The sequence below is a fragment of the Nannospalax galili genome, unplaced genomic scaffold (genome assembly GCF_000622305.1).
Source record: "Nannospalax galili isolate Female #2095 unplaced genomic scaffold, S.galili_v1.0 scaffold182, whole genome shotgun sequence".
NCBI classification, from domain to species: Eukaryota; Metazoa; Chordata; class Mammalia; order Rodentia; family Spalacidae; genus Nannospalax; species Nannospalax galili.
In genome coordinates, this window is record NW_008348662.1 from 3,557,266 (window position 1) to 3,572,506 (window position 15,241).

Sequence of the window (15,241 nt, forward strand, 5' to 3'; positions counted from 1 at the left end):
TAAGACAGTCACTTACCTGGCTTAAATCTGATATCCCTTTACACATTGCTGATGTTAGCACAGGTGCATTATTCTAGGTCTGTGACAAGCAGAGGAGACCATGGGCAGGAAAGCCCTTTGCAAACTGGGAACTGTCCTGCCTGCCATCTCATGTCTTTTCTATTGCTGCATCTCTGAGGGGTCACTGAGCCCACACCCATGAACTGGGCAGCAGTGCAGAACCTGAACCCTATTGTAGCATCCTCTGCTGCCAAACAGCGTCCTTCTGGGCCCCACAGTTGGATATCAGGTAGCCAACTCTAAGACATATGAGAAATGATGGTGTTCTACATTCCCCACATCTGAGAAAGCTTATGCTAGAACATGAAGTCCTCGCCTTTCAGTTTCCTCCTCTAATAACTTGGCAGAACCTTTTTGGAGGAGTTTAACAAGCTATACCAAGAACCTTACACGTTCATAGTCTTTGAATTGCAATTCTATTTAAATAATTTCTCTTAGGAAATACAAGTAGCCCCCTGTGCTGGATAGCTTTAGTGTCAACTTGACACCTGTGTTGAGGGAGCCTCGATTGGGGAATTGCCTCCATAGGACTGGCCTGTGGCCATGTCTGCAAGGGCATCTTCTTGATTATTGAGTGATGTGGGAGGGATTATTGAGTGATCTGGGCAGGTGGGCCTGTGTTGTATAAGAAAGCAAACTGAGCAGGGGCCAGGGGGAGCAAGCCAAGAAGCAGCGTTCCTCCATGGCCTGTGCTCCAGCTCCTGCCTCCAGGTTCCTGCCCTGAGTTCCTACCTTGGGCTACCTGATCAACTGTGACCTGGGAGATGCAAGTCAAATAAACCCTTTCCTCCCCAACTTGGTATTGGTTAGAGTATTTTGTCACAGCAATTAAGAAACAAACTAGAAACCGCCCCCTATATATTTGGGGAATACATTCCAAGGCCCAAAGTGGATGCTTGAAACAGCAGACAGTACGGAACCCTATACAAACTATATTCTTTCCTAAACTAGATGATTAATGGTGTGTGTGTGTGTGTGTGTGTTTGTGTGTGTGTGTATGTATGTATGTATGTGTTGTGTGTGTGTTTTAAGTGCATGAAGCATTAGTGTGCTGGACAAAGGGATGATTCATTCATGTCCCAGGTGGGGTGGAACCAGCCAGCATAAAATTTTGTTACTCTATTCAGAATGGCACACAACTTAAAATTTATCAATTGTTCCATTGAATATTTTTGGACTATGGTTGACTCTGCATAACTGTAACCACAGAAAGGGAAACAGTGGATAAGGGAGGACTACCGTGGTAGTGTGTATGGTGCTCAGAACCTAACTGATTAGAAACAAAGTAAGTAAGCCAACAACACAGGATTGATAAAATAAAAATATAGTTAGTCAAGTTATTAAAATTTAGCTTGTAATATATAAATAAGCCGACAAACAGGGTGAAAATGGAGATGTTAATATAGTAAATGTTACCGATTATTGTTAAGAGTTACTGGGGAGTCTTTTAAATTTTTATGCTTTTTAATATTTTACTTAATAAATATATTACTTTCATAATTAGAGAAAAAATTTAAAAGTTCTTTCTTCATGTAAAGGAATTGGATCTTTTAACGAAGACTTGGTCACCTAAAACTTCATTGCCAAAAGCATGGGTTTCAGGACCGGCAAGATGACCCAGTAGGTAAAGGCACTTGCCACCAAGCCTGATGACCTGAGTTCAACCCAGCAGAACTCACATGGTGGAAGAAGAGAACCAATTCCCAAAATATGTCCTCTGACCCCCACACATGCACTGTGGCATGTGCATGCACCCCCAATCCCAGTGAATAGTGCAAGTAAAGTTGAGTGTGGTGCTCCACACGTGGTAAACGCCTAATAAATGGGTCAGCTACCAAGTTCTGCTGCTGACTGCCCTTGCCAGATCCTCAGTTTGCAGTCAGGGAGGCTTAAGTCCCTTAGAAAAACACTGTAAAATTTGCATGGCAGCCACACATCCTTCTGTACACTTTAAATCATTTCTAGATTACTCACAATACTCCACATAATGCCAGTGTTTTGTACATGGATTTTATGCTGTCTTGTTTAGAAATAGTGAAGAAGTAGTCTACACATGCTCATTACAGTGAGTATCGGGCTTTTCCAAGTATTTTCCATCTGCAGTTGGTCGACTCTACATATGTGGAATCCATGGATATGAATAAATAGCTTACTGTAATTCCTGGCCTTCTTATAGGACAAATATGAAGAATTGGGAGGGGGAGAGGCAGAGTGCCCAGGAGGCCCAGGGCTGGTGGTCAGCCCAGCCCTTTGTGTGTTAAGTAGGGACGAAGAGGTACTTTTTGTGTCTCAAAAAAATTCCTGTGATGAAAAACTGCCCCACTCCAACTTTTCTGACATGCAGTGTTCAGAGTAACCAAATGCCAGTGTCTAAGAGAACAACAAATTCTAATTTCCTGACTTGCACACAGTAAAGTTTCTTGTATTAACATAGATTTTCATTGAAATTCCTTAGATTTATGACACAGACAAAGCACTCCCAACAAGAAAACAGGAATAAGAAGAATACTTGCACAGTGGAGTACACATGCCAATTTGAAGATGTCCTTGACATTCTCATTAAAATAAATGTGTTCATGCAACAAGATAGTCACATTCAGGGATATAAAGAAAGTCATGCTTGCTTTATCCATGCCCCATCATAATTCCTTACTTATATTTTTATCTCACCTAATTCTGTCAAATTTAACAAAAGACATCATTCTTCAAAAAAATTAAATAGGCATACTTAAATCTCAATATTAAGCATGAATCTATTGCTGGCTCTGCCATGAGAAAAAGTCACAAAATAAATAGTTCAAAGCCAGTGAGACATTATTTTAAAACATTAGCTAATTCACAAAGATCCCAGCCAAACTAGAAATTATTCAATGTTGAAAAAATATCCCATTTGGCAAAATCAATGTATATTTAGAGCTATTTTGACCTTAACTTCTTTTCTTCTTTTTCTCTAATAAGTCTCTTTTCTGTCATCTGTTATATGTTTGGAAAATGATCTAATTAAAAAATAATTTAATGTTAAGGACCTTTTTAAAGTGATTTGCAAACTATGTATTTGTTTAAAAAGTCATTCTATTTGAAAATTACAGTTCAAAGGAAAGCAACTTGACGCTCATGCTTAGAAGAGTTCTAAATTGTGACAGACTAACACAGGAGTATGAAACCATGGGTGCCTAACAGGTCCATGTTGGAGATCAGGAGGAGAGTGGAAAGAGAGAAAGCAAGGGGGCATGGGAAACTACCCAAACTACCACTTTCCTAAACCACCCATGTGGCTAAACTATGGAAGGCCCCACAATAGACTAAGAAAGAATAGCGGGATAGCGTTGGGTTTGAGGCTGATCTGGGCTTTACAATGAGTTTCCGTCAGCCCAGGTTCCAAAATAATAAATGAGTAAATAAATAATAAATAAAATAATGGCATTCATCTATTGAAAGAAACATCAAAATGTTAAATTTATCTTACAGGTTGAGTATTGCCTTCTCTACTCCCTCCAAAATGGTATGTTTAAGTCCTAACCTCTGTACCTCAGAATAGGACTTCACTTGAACACAGGGTACTTGAAATTTCATTAGTTAAGATGGGGTCACACTGGAGTGGGTGGGTCCTTCATCTACTATGACTGTTGTGCTCACAGGAGAATGCCACATGAAGATACACACACATAAACACACACACACACACACACACACACACATGCACGCACGCATGCATGCATGTACAGAGGATGCGATTCAAGGATAAGGCCAGCCAGCGTAGTCAGCTACAAGCCAAGGAACAGGAAGGCTGTCAGCAGCCACAGAAGATGGAAGGGACCAGCAAGTTCTCTGCTTTCCAGCCTCCAGGGCTGGGGTGTAATAAATTTCCATTCATTTACTCAGTTTGTGGTTCTTTGCTAGAGAAGCCTGAAGACAATGAATGATTAGTTTATCTGTTTTAACTTTAAAAATTTAATATCATAAGGCATACTCAAAGAGAAAATTCACAGTCTGTGTCTTGAAGGCAAAAAAATCCCCATAGTTTCATGATCCAGAAAAAAACAAAATTTTCTGTATTCTCATTATTTTTCCTATGAGTAGTTTTTAAGTTTTGCATAGCTATGACCATAAGCTAAATTTTGTAGTGGTATTTTCAATATCACAACATATATTTTATATGTTTTTGCAACTTTCAAAATAAATGTTCCTTTAACTTTTTAATGTAATCAACATGACCAGGGTTATTAGCAGTTTTGTTTTATAATTCTGCTATTTTATTATTGCAGATAATGTCACTTGGATTCTGAGGAATTTAAAGTTCTTTTGATTATCATGAATTCTCTAAACTGTGCTTTGTAAAAACCATGAGCATGATGGAATCATTTAGGAGACACAATTCTGGCTGTGTCTATGATGACACTTGCAGAGGCTTAGCTGAGGTGAGAAATCCCACCTTGAATGTGAGGAGCACTGTTTCATAAGTTGGGGGTCCTCAACCAAGTAACAAGGAGAAAGAGAGTGGGCTGCCAACGTTCATCTCTCTGCTTCCTGATGGATGCGATATGACCAGCCACTTCATGATCCTTTCACCATGCCATCCCGACCATAATGGGTAGTATCACTTCAAACTGTGAGCCAAAATAAGGCCTTACTTTCTTAAGTTGCTTTTCTAAGTTATTTTGTCACATCAATAAGACTAGTAACCAATAAAAAGAGTTAGGCTATTCTGTCAATCAGACAAACAAAAAGAACTTGTATAGACCCTATGACTTAATGTATTTCCTGCTGCTATTACAGAACACCTGACCTTGGGTGATTGATTAAAAAAGCAAAGGTTTTATGTGTTTGTTTTTCAGCTCACAGATCTGGAGGCTGGAAGTCTAAGATCAGGTAGCATCACCTGCTGCACTTTTGATGAGTCTTGTGTTGCCTTAATTGTTAGGAGAAAGCTGAAGAGAAAGCACGGTTCTAGAAAAAAGGGGATCAAGAAGTGGATGCTTTATAACAACTCATTCTTTCTAAAAATTAAATAAAAAATATTCATTCATGTGCATGATTGCATACTTGACCATCCTCAGCCCACCCTCTCTCATCACCCTATTACAGTGTCTGTCCATTCCCCGCCCCCCACTTGTCTACATTCTACAAACCTTTCTCATCTCTGTCTACTCCTTTTGTTTTGTGACCCACTGGCTAACATGGCTATATGACCATGGGCTTGGAACTATTCACTGGAGCCTGATGAGCTCAGCTGTGGGTAAGCAACTGAAGGCAATGATTTTCCCTTTCCTAGAATCTATCAATAGGGAATAGTTCAGCAGTAAGGGGTAGGGCTTGGCAAGCCCCTCCCCCTTCCATGGCTGATTGTTGACAGGGTGACTTGAGTGGGTCCAGTGCAAGCAACTGCAGTTCAGAGTTTATGATTGCAATGGTTGTATGGAGTCAAGAGGATGTCATTTTGCAGCCCTTTACCCAGTTTTCCAGCTCTTACATAAACAACTCATTCTTACCAGAGCTAACTGCTCTCTCACAACTTCCTTTTTATCTTCATGGGGTGGGGAGCCCTCATGACCTAATAATTCTTAAGGCCTCACAAACCTCCCAATACCATCACAATGACAAAGAAATTTCAACATGAGTTTGGGACGTGACACACTACATCTAAATTTTAGCATCCTCAAAGATAGGGTCACACTTAAACAGATTGGAATAAGGGTCATAGCTCACCCTCAGATTTATGTATTAGGTTGGGTGATTTGTCTGCTGTGATAGTGTAGATTCTAAATCTAGAGGCCGGGTTTCCTGACTCCTACTCCCAAATCCTTTCCTTATCTCTGCTCAAGTCATGGCAACTATTCAAAAAATGTTGAAAGTATTGCTTAGTTTTGAACTTAGAAATATATTTAATAGATATCTCTGGTATGTGATTATAGAATGTAGCTTTAATAAGGATTTTCTATTTAGCAAATGAAATCTCATTAAAATATTACTTATATTCTCAAATTTATGTCACATATAAAAGCAGAAGTTGTATGGTAGAAAGAGGGAAGGCCAAGCAGTATGATCTTCGCAGTCCTATTACTAATGCCTTACTCATGAAATATCCAGGAAGCCTTGACCCTCTTCAGGGAATGAAGGCTCCAAAGAACACATTTCAAAAAACTTGGATTCCAGTTTTTATCCACTCAGCATGCAACAGCAGTACAGAAGGGGATTTTATCATAGGTCTGTTGTGTCTAACAATTGTTGGTTATGAAAATAGCTTTTAAGGTTTCCCCAGGCAACTGGTTCTCCATGTCCCTGCCTTGTTCCCAGTTCCTGGAAATTTCAAAATGGGTGGTAACATTTAGAGTGGCTTGCCTTGAGTCCATATTCAGACCTTTAATCTTTAATTCTTCTTACCTTAGGCTGGCATCCCAGCTTTCTGCATTCTGTTCTCTGTATAGGACTGAAGAACTAAGCTGTGATTCTGCAGATCATGCTTGGGTAACACTTCTCCACCAGTACTATTACAAATCAGAGTATGTTTATACAAGTCAGTCAGCCAACAAAGCTAAATTCTAATGCAAGAAAGACATGATTTGGTGGAAATAAACAGCCTTTCTTTCTTGTGATTCTGAGTTGCATTTCCAGAACTGAAAGACTTTGTGCCCATCCAGTCACCCTTTCTCGTTCAGTTCTTCCCTTCTCCCAACACGGTCCCCTCAACTCCCCCTTTGAAGTCAAGGATTGGGATAAGCCCAGTGAACTACATCGGTCACACTGGCTTCTTGACATGATTTTGACTTTCGTAACTATTATTCGATCATGGAATAATAGTAGAACATAGATACGAAAAAAACAATGAAAATGAGTATTTATTCAACAGGAATGCTGTAGCTCATAAGCATAGCATTTAAAGGCCACAGTTTATTGTTGGGATGTCATCACTTTATCTTTTGTTACAGAACACATTTTAGGAAAATTTGAGACTGAACTCATTGTAATTAACCAAGAACTGCAGATCAATAGTCCTGGTGAGCTTCCAGGACCACTGTTGGAGCCTTGTGATTCATTCACTTTTTATTTATTTAGATTTTGTTATTGTATATGGTGTATTTGTGGGTGTGTGGGCCTGCACATGTGGGTGTGTGTGCCTGCACACATGTACTGGGAGGGCAGAGATCAATCCTGGGAGTCTTCCTCTAATCACTCCCCACCTTATTGTTAGAGACAAGGCTTCTCACTGAATCCAGAGCTCACCAATTATGCAAGACTGCTAACGAACGCCTGAGAGCCACCCATCTCTGCCTCCCTTCTCCCCCAGCACTGGTAGCTTTTACCTGGGTACCAGGGATCTGAACTCAGGTTCTCATACTTGATCAGCAAACACTTATCTACTGTGCCATCCTTCCAGACCTTATTCCTTATTCACCTTTGAAAGGATAACTTGATTATGATTGAACCACCTCTTTAGCGGGGGCTGTGATGCATACTGGTCAGGGGCTGATGCATCATATTCTAACTCTGATTCTATGCCCATTGGGATGTATTAAATGCCTGACCTGAGAGGCCCTCCTTTGGTCAGGCCATTTCCTGGATGTAGCCACATAGGCTGATGAACATCTGATGACGCATAAATAAAGTGTGCTCAAAGTTTTCAAATAGTTGGCTTATAGATAGCAAGTTGCTGTGCATTTAAAATAGTTCTTTGGAATGATGGTGGTACATGCCTATAATTCCAACACTCTGGAGGCTGAAACAGGAGTATGGGAAGTTCAAGGTTAGTCTGGGCTACAAAATGATATCCTATCTAAAAAATCAAGGGCTAGGGATGTAGAGTGGTAGAGTACTTGTCTAGCATGTGCAAGTTCCTGGATTTGACAAATAATAACAAAACAAAACCAAAATTCTGCTTTTTCCGTTATTTAATTTTTGAGATGGGGGTCTTGGATAGGTTTCAAATGCAAAATCCTGTCTCAGTTCCCCCAAGTAAGCTAGGTTTGCAGCTGTGGGCCACCCCACCCAACTTACTGTTTTTAAAGTTTGCAAAACCCTTTTGTGTAAGCACAGTTGCTACGTTTGAATATGGCTCCTTCCCTTCGAAACTCCTGTTGAAATGAGATTGCCATTCTGGCTTTCTTTTGGAGAGGTGCGGCCTCTTTAAGAGGGATTAATACTTTCCTGAGTTTGTTCTTTTGCCGATTGGCTTAGTCATGATGGGTGCCTGCTGCCTTCTACACACACCCCTGCTTGCTTGCCCTTCCCTTTCTGGTATGAGGTGAAGCAGGATGAGACACATGATGACGTCATGCTCTTGGACTTCCTAGCTTCCAGAACTGTGAGCCAACAAATCTCTGTTCTTTAAAAATTACCTGGTCTTGGGGCTAGAGAGATGGCTCAGCAGTTAAGAGCATTGGTTGCTCTTTCAGAGTACCCAGGTTTGATTCCCAGCACCCACGTGGCAGCTAACAACTGTCTCTAACTCCAGTTCCAGGGATGACACCCTCTTCTGACCTCCTCAGGCATTGCACAACATGGGTGCACCTACATATATGACATAAAAATAATAAAATATTTTTTAAAATTACCTGGTCTAATGTTCACATAAGGTGTATCTATGACCTATGAAATAAACTTTTTTCTTTCTTTTTTTTTGAGACAGTGTCTTCCTATAGCCCCAGCTGGCTGGGAACTCAGTATATAGATCAGGTTGTACTCGAACTCACAGAGATCCACCTGCCTGCCTCTGCCTCCTGAGTGCTGGGATTAAAGGTATGGGCCACCACACCTGGCTTATTTTTTTAATTTTTCCAAAGCTAAGAACCATTAGCCCAGCTGCTTGCAGTGATAACTTGCTTGTGAACACACTTTTTATTGACTTATCACCATTCCATTTTTCACCACCCCCTTCACTTGTGATTTCTGGAATGATCTCCCAAATAAACTGCCTGCATCCAGATTCATGTCTCACAGTCTGCCTTTGGGAGAGCCGAGCTAAGACAGCGTCCTCATTACAAACACACCAACACTCACAGCCTGAGAAGCAAGGACAGCATGTTGGCCCTGCCTACTGCCTAGGGGCTTCTTCTGTTGCCTTTTGATCTGCCTTCTGGATTCCATACCTTTTACCCTATTAGGTGTTAAAGTAGCTATTTCCTTTTAATCCAACTGATCAGATCAATAGTTTAAAAGGTTTTGGTTGTGTCTTCCAATGACTGATGATTTTTATTTTTATGAATTTTTTTTATTCTTCAAAAAATTTTTATTTTTATGTGTACACATGTATTGCCTGCATGTATGTAAGTGCATATGTGTCATGTAATGCCCGCAGAGGGCAGAAGAGGCTATTGGATCCCCTGGAAATGGAGTTATGGACAGTTGTTAGCTGCCATGTGGGTGCTGGAATTTGAACCCTGGTCTTCTGCAAGAACAGCCAGTGTTCTTAACTGCTGAGCCATCTCTCCAGCCCCTAGTTTTGTGGTTTTGAGACAAGCTCTCACTATGAATTCAGACTCACTTGGAGCTGAGGATCCTCCTGTCTTATTAGCCTTCTTGTTGCTGGGATTGCAAGTATGTGCTCTATCACCTCCTGGGATTCCAAGCATGTGCTTCGTCACCTCCTGGCAACTTCTTCTCAGTGCTGGGGATGGAACTCAGGGCTTTGCACATAGTAGGGCAGGTAAGTGGTCTCATACTGAGCTATACCTCTAGCCTTTCAAAAATGCTCTTAAAGATGGTAACTTGCTGCCAAATTTATAGTGTTATCCATGTGTCATTAACTCTACCGTGCATGATGCCACTCCCCACCCTGGCTAAGAGGTACGAATGACTACAGGGCTGAAAGAAATCAGAGGCTCTTGGGGGACATGTTGATCATTCCACCCAAGCGTTAATTTCATGTTAGAAAACTGAAGGGCCAAGCAGGCACAAATTTGTTCAACATCTTGTTCATCAGAGAATAACTCAGCTCTCTGGCCTGTAAGCCTGCTCTTCCCTTTTCATCTTTCTCTGAACACACTTCAACATCTTTTCTCCTGTTAGATTCAATTGCCTTTGCTCACTAATACTTTTATTACTCATTTCTAGCTGACCTAAATCCTCAGTGACCTTGAATGCTAAAATTATAGGTTATCCTCTGCCCTCCTTACCCTGTTCTATTCTGACCTTGAAAATACATTTTCTCAAATATTTTTGCAACAAAGAAAAACTAGGAAATAAGTAAAGTGATATTGTCATTGTCAACCTAACAGCCTTGCATAATTAAGCTCCTCCTGGAACCTTTGAGCTGTGGGGCAGATGTGACTGGACTACTAGTCCCTCAACCCCTGGAAGGTGGGTCCCATAGCGTGCTGAGCTCACTTGTGGTTTGACTGTCACTTAAGGTTCCTGTGTTGGAAACTTAATCCCCAATGCAATAGTGTTGAGAGACAGGACCTTTAAGAGGTGACTAGGTCATGAGCACTCTGTTCTATGCACTCCTTGAACACGGTTTGGATTTCAGATGTCCCGCAAAGGCCTATGCGTTAACTGTTAATGGCTTATTCTCAAAATGGTTCTATGTAGAGGTGGTAGAAGCTTTAGCAGGTGAGGTCTAGGTCTTAGAACACGGTGTGGGGAGGGTAGTGGGACCCTGCCCTTTCCTCTTCCTTTGCTCTGGCTGCCATGAGAAGAATGATTTTGCATGTGCTCCCTGCTGTGTTGTGCTGTCTTGCTGCACCTCAGAAGCAACAGGACCAGCATCCACAGACTGAAGCCTCCAGAGCTCTGTGCAAAATAAAGCTTTCCCTTGTTACAGAAATGGAAAGTGTACACATTCTGGCTCTGAGGGTTTCCTGAACTGCATCCTCTGCCCCATGTGGCTAGCCTCTTCATTCTTCCAACTCTGCTTTCTTTCTCCAAGAAAGTTATTTTGTCCCCTGACCTAAAATGCCACATTGGTCTTTATTTTCCAGTTCACCACTTTCTGAGCTGAGCTTATTTTGTGTTCTCACATAGCTAATGACAAGGTGATGACAACTCTACTTTCTGGCATGATATACAAGGCTTGTTACAGACCACTCTTGTCCATCTCTCATTTATATGCTAAAGCTCTAACTTCATTCCATTGGACTGTATTTGGAGGTAGTGTCCTTAAGGAAGTAATTTAGGTTGGATTAGATCATAAGAGTGAAAACCAGGGGCTAGAGAGATGGCTCAGTGGCTAAGAGCACTTGCTGTTCTTCTAGAGGATCTGGGTTAAGTTCCCAGCACTCATATTGGGTGGCGCACAACCACCTCTAACTCTAGTTTCAGGGGTTCTGATGCCCTCTTCTGGCCTCTACATGCACTTGGTGCTCATACAGATAAACAGGTACACACATATACACATAAATAAATAGTGAAGCCCAGAAGGCCAGGATCAGTGCCATTATAAGAGATACCACAGAGTACATTCTCCTCTCAATCAGACACCCAGAAGGCCATCTGCAAGCCAGGAAGAGCCCTCACTAAAAACCGAATAGTGTGAAACCTTAATTTTTGGAGGTAGTGCATCCAGAACTGTAGGAAAATGATGCCTAAAAATGTTGATAGTAATCAACCCTGTGTGTGTGTGTGTATGTGATAAAATTTAATTTATAACAGGCATAGTGACATATTAAACAACAATAATAAAGTAGAATAATTACAACAATGTATCATAATACCTAAAGCTTGTGAAATTTCTTTCCGGAATTTTCCTTTTTATATTTTCCGGCTAAAGTTGGCCTTAGGTTAACTGAAACCTCAGAAAGGGAATGCATGATTATTGGAGGACCACCATACTTCAGCTCCCCAGCTATGGAATTTTGCTGTGACTGCCTCAGCTAGGACATGGCTGTGCTTGAAAGTACGGCCCCTACTCACAGAGCTGGAGTGCTATGTCAAGTGGGCAGATGTACACTGCTCCATTAACTTTTGTTTTGGATTCAAAACCAAACATTTTATCAGTGTTATCCAGCAATTCCACCCTTTCCTCGGCTCCTGACAATGAGCTGGTGAGTGTGGACAAGATCTGGACAAGCAGAGATTTTACATTCTTCTCCATGCTGCTTTCTGGAGTCCTGTCAGATGCCAAGTCTTAAGATAAGCCTCCATTCCAAGACCTCCTGCATCCAGGCACCAGTCCTTACTACTTCGGCCTGGGTTCTTAGTCTTCTTATCACTTGACTTTATCTAGTATGCTGAAGAGGAAATAGGCTGAGAAGTTAAGCAACAAGAGCAAAGTTGCATAATAGATAAATAATAGAACTAGGGTTCAAACCCAGTTTAGCTCTGCCTAAAATCCAGCACACTTAAGAGTAATACCTGTTTGGTGCTCTTTCACTCTTGCTGGAATGATGATATTCTACCTGAGCTATGAGTAGTTATGAAATTGTCTTTTGACCATTATTGAACTGTAAGCTGAGTGCACACTGTGATTCTCTTGAGGAGTGGTCAAACCAGTGCCCTGCCTGGGAGATACTTTCATTGCTGTGACAAAATACTCTACTACCAACTTGGGGAGGAAAGGGTTTATTTAGCTTACATATCCTGGGTCACAGTTCATTCGGGAGTCCAAGGTAGGAACTCAGGGCAGGAACCTGGAGGAACGCTGCTTACTGGCTTGCTCCCCTGGCCCCTGCTCAGCCTGCTTTCTTATGCAACATAGGCCTACCTGCCCAGGGGTGGCACCACCCACAGTGGGCTGGGCTCTCCCCCATTACTCATCAAGAAGACGCCCCTCAGACATGGCCACAGGCCAGTCCAATAGAGACAATTCCCCAGCTGAGGTGCCCTCATCCCAGGTGTGTCAAGTTGACACTAAAGCTATTGAGCACAGATACCAATTTGAAAGTGAACAATAACTGTCTCAGAGGTGATACAGGCCATGCATCTTAGGACAGGTGCAGGCAGACTTAGAGAAAGCCTGCAGTAGGGAGAGATGTTCTGAGCTGGGCTTGAAGTGAAGGGGAATGACAAGAAGGGAGTGCTGTGAGGTGAGCTTCAGTGTAATGGATTAATGCTGAACTTCTGGAAGGAACTGGGGTGGGGACAGTTGGCATCTCTGTACTGTGATCAGCTGTGCACACTGAGCAAGTCACTTCTTTAGATTTGCTTTCCCAACGTGTAAAGTAGGAAAATTAAGAGTGCCATTCAAGGTTAATGGTAAGAATAATGAGATAACACATGTAAAAAGGCTTAGTATATTGTCTGAGTCAATATATCATATTGGTAATATAACTATATATATTGTTAATAGATAATAATTCTATATTATTAATAAACAGCATTAATATTAATAATATGATCTGCAAGTTCAGAGATGTGTACCAATCTAGTTCTCTCAGTAAGATAACCTTCACTCATAGATAACTTGTAATGCCATTGCTGTTTATAAAAACAAAACCATGTAGGCACTAATAGGAGCTGCGACTATAGCTCAGTTAGAAGAGTGCTTTGCCTAGCATGCACAGAGCCTTGGACTGGATCCCCAGCACAGCTTAAACTAGGCCCCATGGTCCATGGGTGTCATCCCACTACTTGGGAGACAAAGGCAAGATAATCAGGAGTTCAAGGTCATCTTCAGCTAATATAGTGAGTTCGAAGTCAGCCTGGACTACACAAGACTCTGTCTTAAAAAACAAAGCAAGCCAAATATTAATTAAAAAAAGAAAAAACACCCAAAACTTTGAGAAGCAGAGGCAGGTGGATCTCTGTGAGTTTGAGGCCATCCTGGTCTCCTAGTAAGTTCTAGGCCAGCCAGGACTATATAGTGAGCCCCTATCTCAAAAAAAAAAAAAAAGTCCTAACAATTTCACAAGCACTTTAGTTATTGTGAATTTCTTAATAATGAGTATCAGAAGCCTTGAATAGATTTTAACCTTACAATAGTCTCCTGTCAAAAGTCTTAGAAGGCAAACAAGAAGCAGAGGAAGACCAGACATATTTTGTGAGAGGAAACTTGAACCTTGGGACTCCGCTGATGGGTCGGGACAGAATTCCCGAGTTTAGGTTCAACACTTGTAGTACTTTGGTTTCCTTACCCCGGGGCTGGAGGTTGGATACTGTGTAACTCAGCAGAAGGTAAGAGTGCAGTGGGTAGGAAAATAGGTGCAGGATTTTTAGAGAAGGATGATGATGGAGATTGTGATGTCTGTGAAGCCCAGTTATGAAAGGCCTTGGATTTTCAGGCCCTACTGGGGCCCTATTTTGTTCTGAACGGGTGATCCATGTAGCAGCAAGCTTAGCTTCATCTGTGAACTTGTCAGGCCTATTCCAGACCTCCTAAATATGGGGGCAAGTCCCAAATCAGTACTTTTACAATTCTACCTACTCATTGAGGTTACCTTTGCTGTAAGGTAATAGGGAGCCACTGAACATTTTTTGGCTGGTGCAGAAATGTGATATAGATGACTTCATGAAACAGGATTAAATTGCCTAACCGACTAGCTTCTGGCTTGTTGGAAGGACCCTGTTTGGTGACTCGTGGTGATCTCCAGGTACTAAACACGGTCCTAGCTTCAATCCCAGAGGGCTCACCCACCTCGCCTTGCAATTACAGGGGCTATTTGAGATTCCACCGTGCAGTCAAGTGATGCTCAGCGAATCCCCCAAAACTACAAGCATGCCACAGATTTAGCCTGGAAAATACGATAAAGGAAAAATCATGTAGGGAAACCGGAAACGAGGGTCTCTGGGGTCTACAGAGGGGAGGCGGAGGCAGGGGGTTGAGGGAGGGATGGGGAGAGAGGCAGGTCCCGATCCCGCTTCCCACACCCCGGCCGCATCCCTAGAGGATTCCCCGCGGCCGAGACACACCCTCTCGGTGGGCGCGGCGAGGTTCGGTGGCCCGGCGGTCGTGGGGGTCCACGCACTGCCCTTCCATCATTGTTAGGGGAGACTGGGGCGTTTCCTCGCCCAGCACCTCCTCCGGGAAGTCCCGGCCCGGCTCCCGCGAGCGGACTCGCAGCCCCACCCTGGGCGCCGGCCGCCGTCCCGCGGAGGCCCGAGGCCAGCCGCCCGGCCATTGTTCGGGCCCCACCCCTGCTGAATATTCACGCGGCAGTGCCGCGGCCCGCACCTCCCCGCCCCGGGCTTCTGGGTGTGAGTCCGTTTCCGCCCGCTTTTCCCGGCGGAGGAGGCCAGGGGGAGCCGCTCGCGTCGCCCTCCCCGCGCTCTCGGTGTCCCGGTTCCCCTCCTCCGCGCCGCCGCCCCCCCCCCG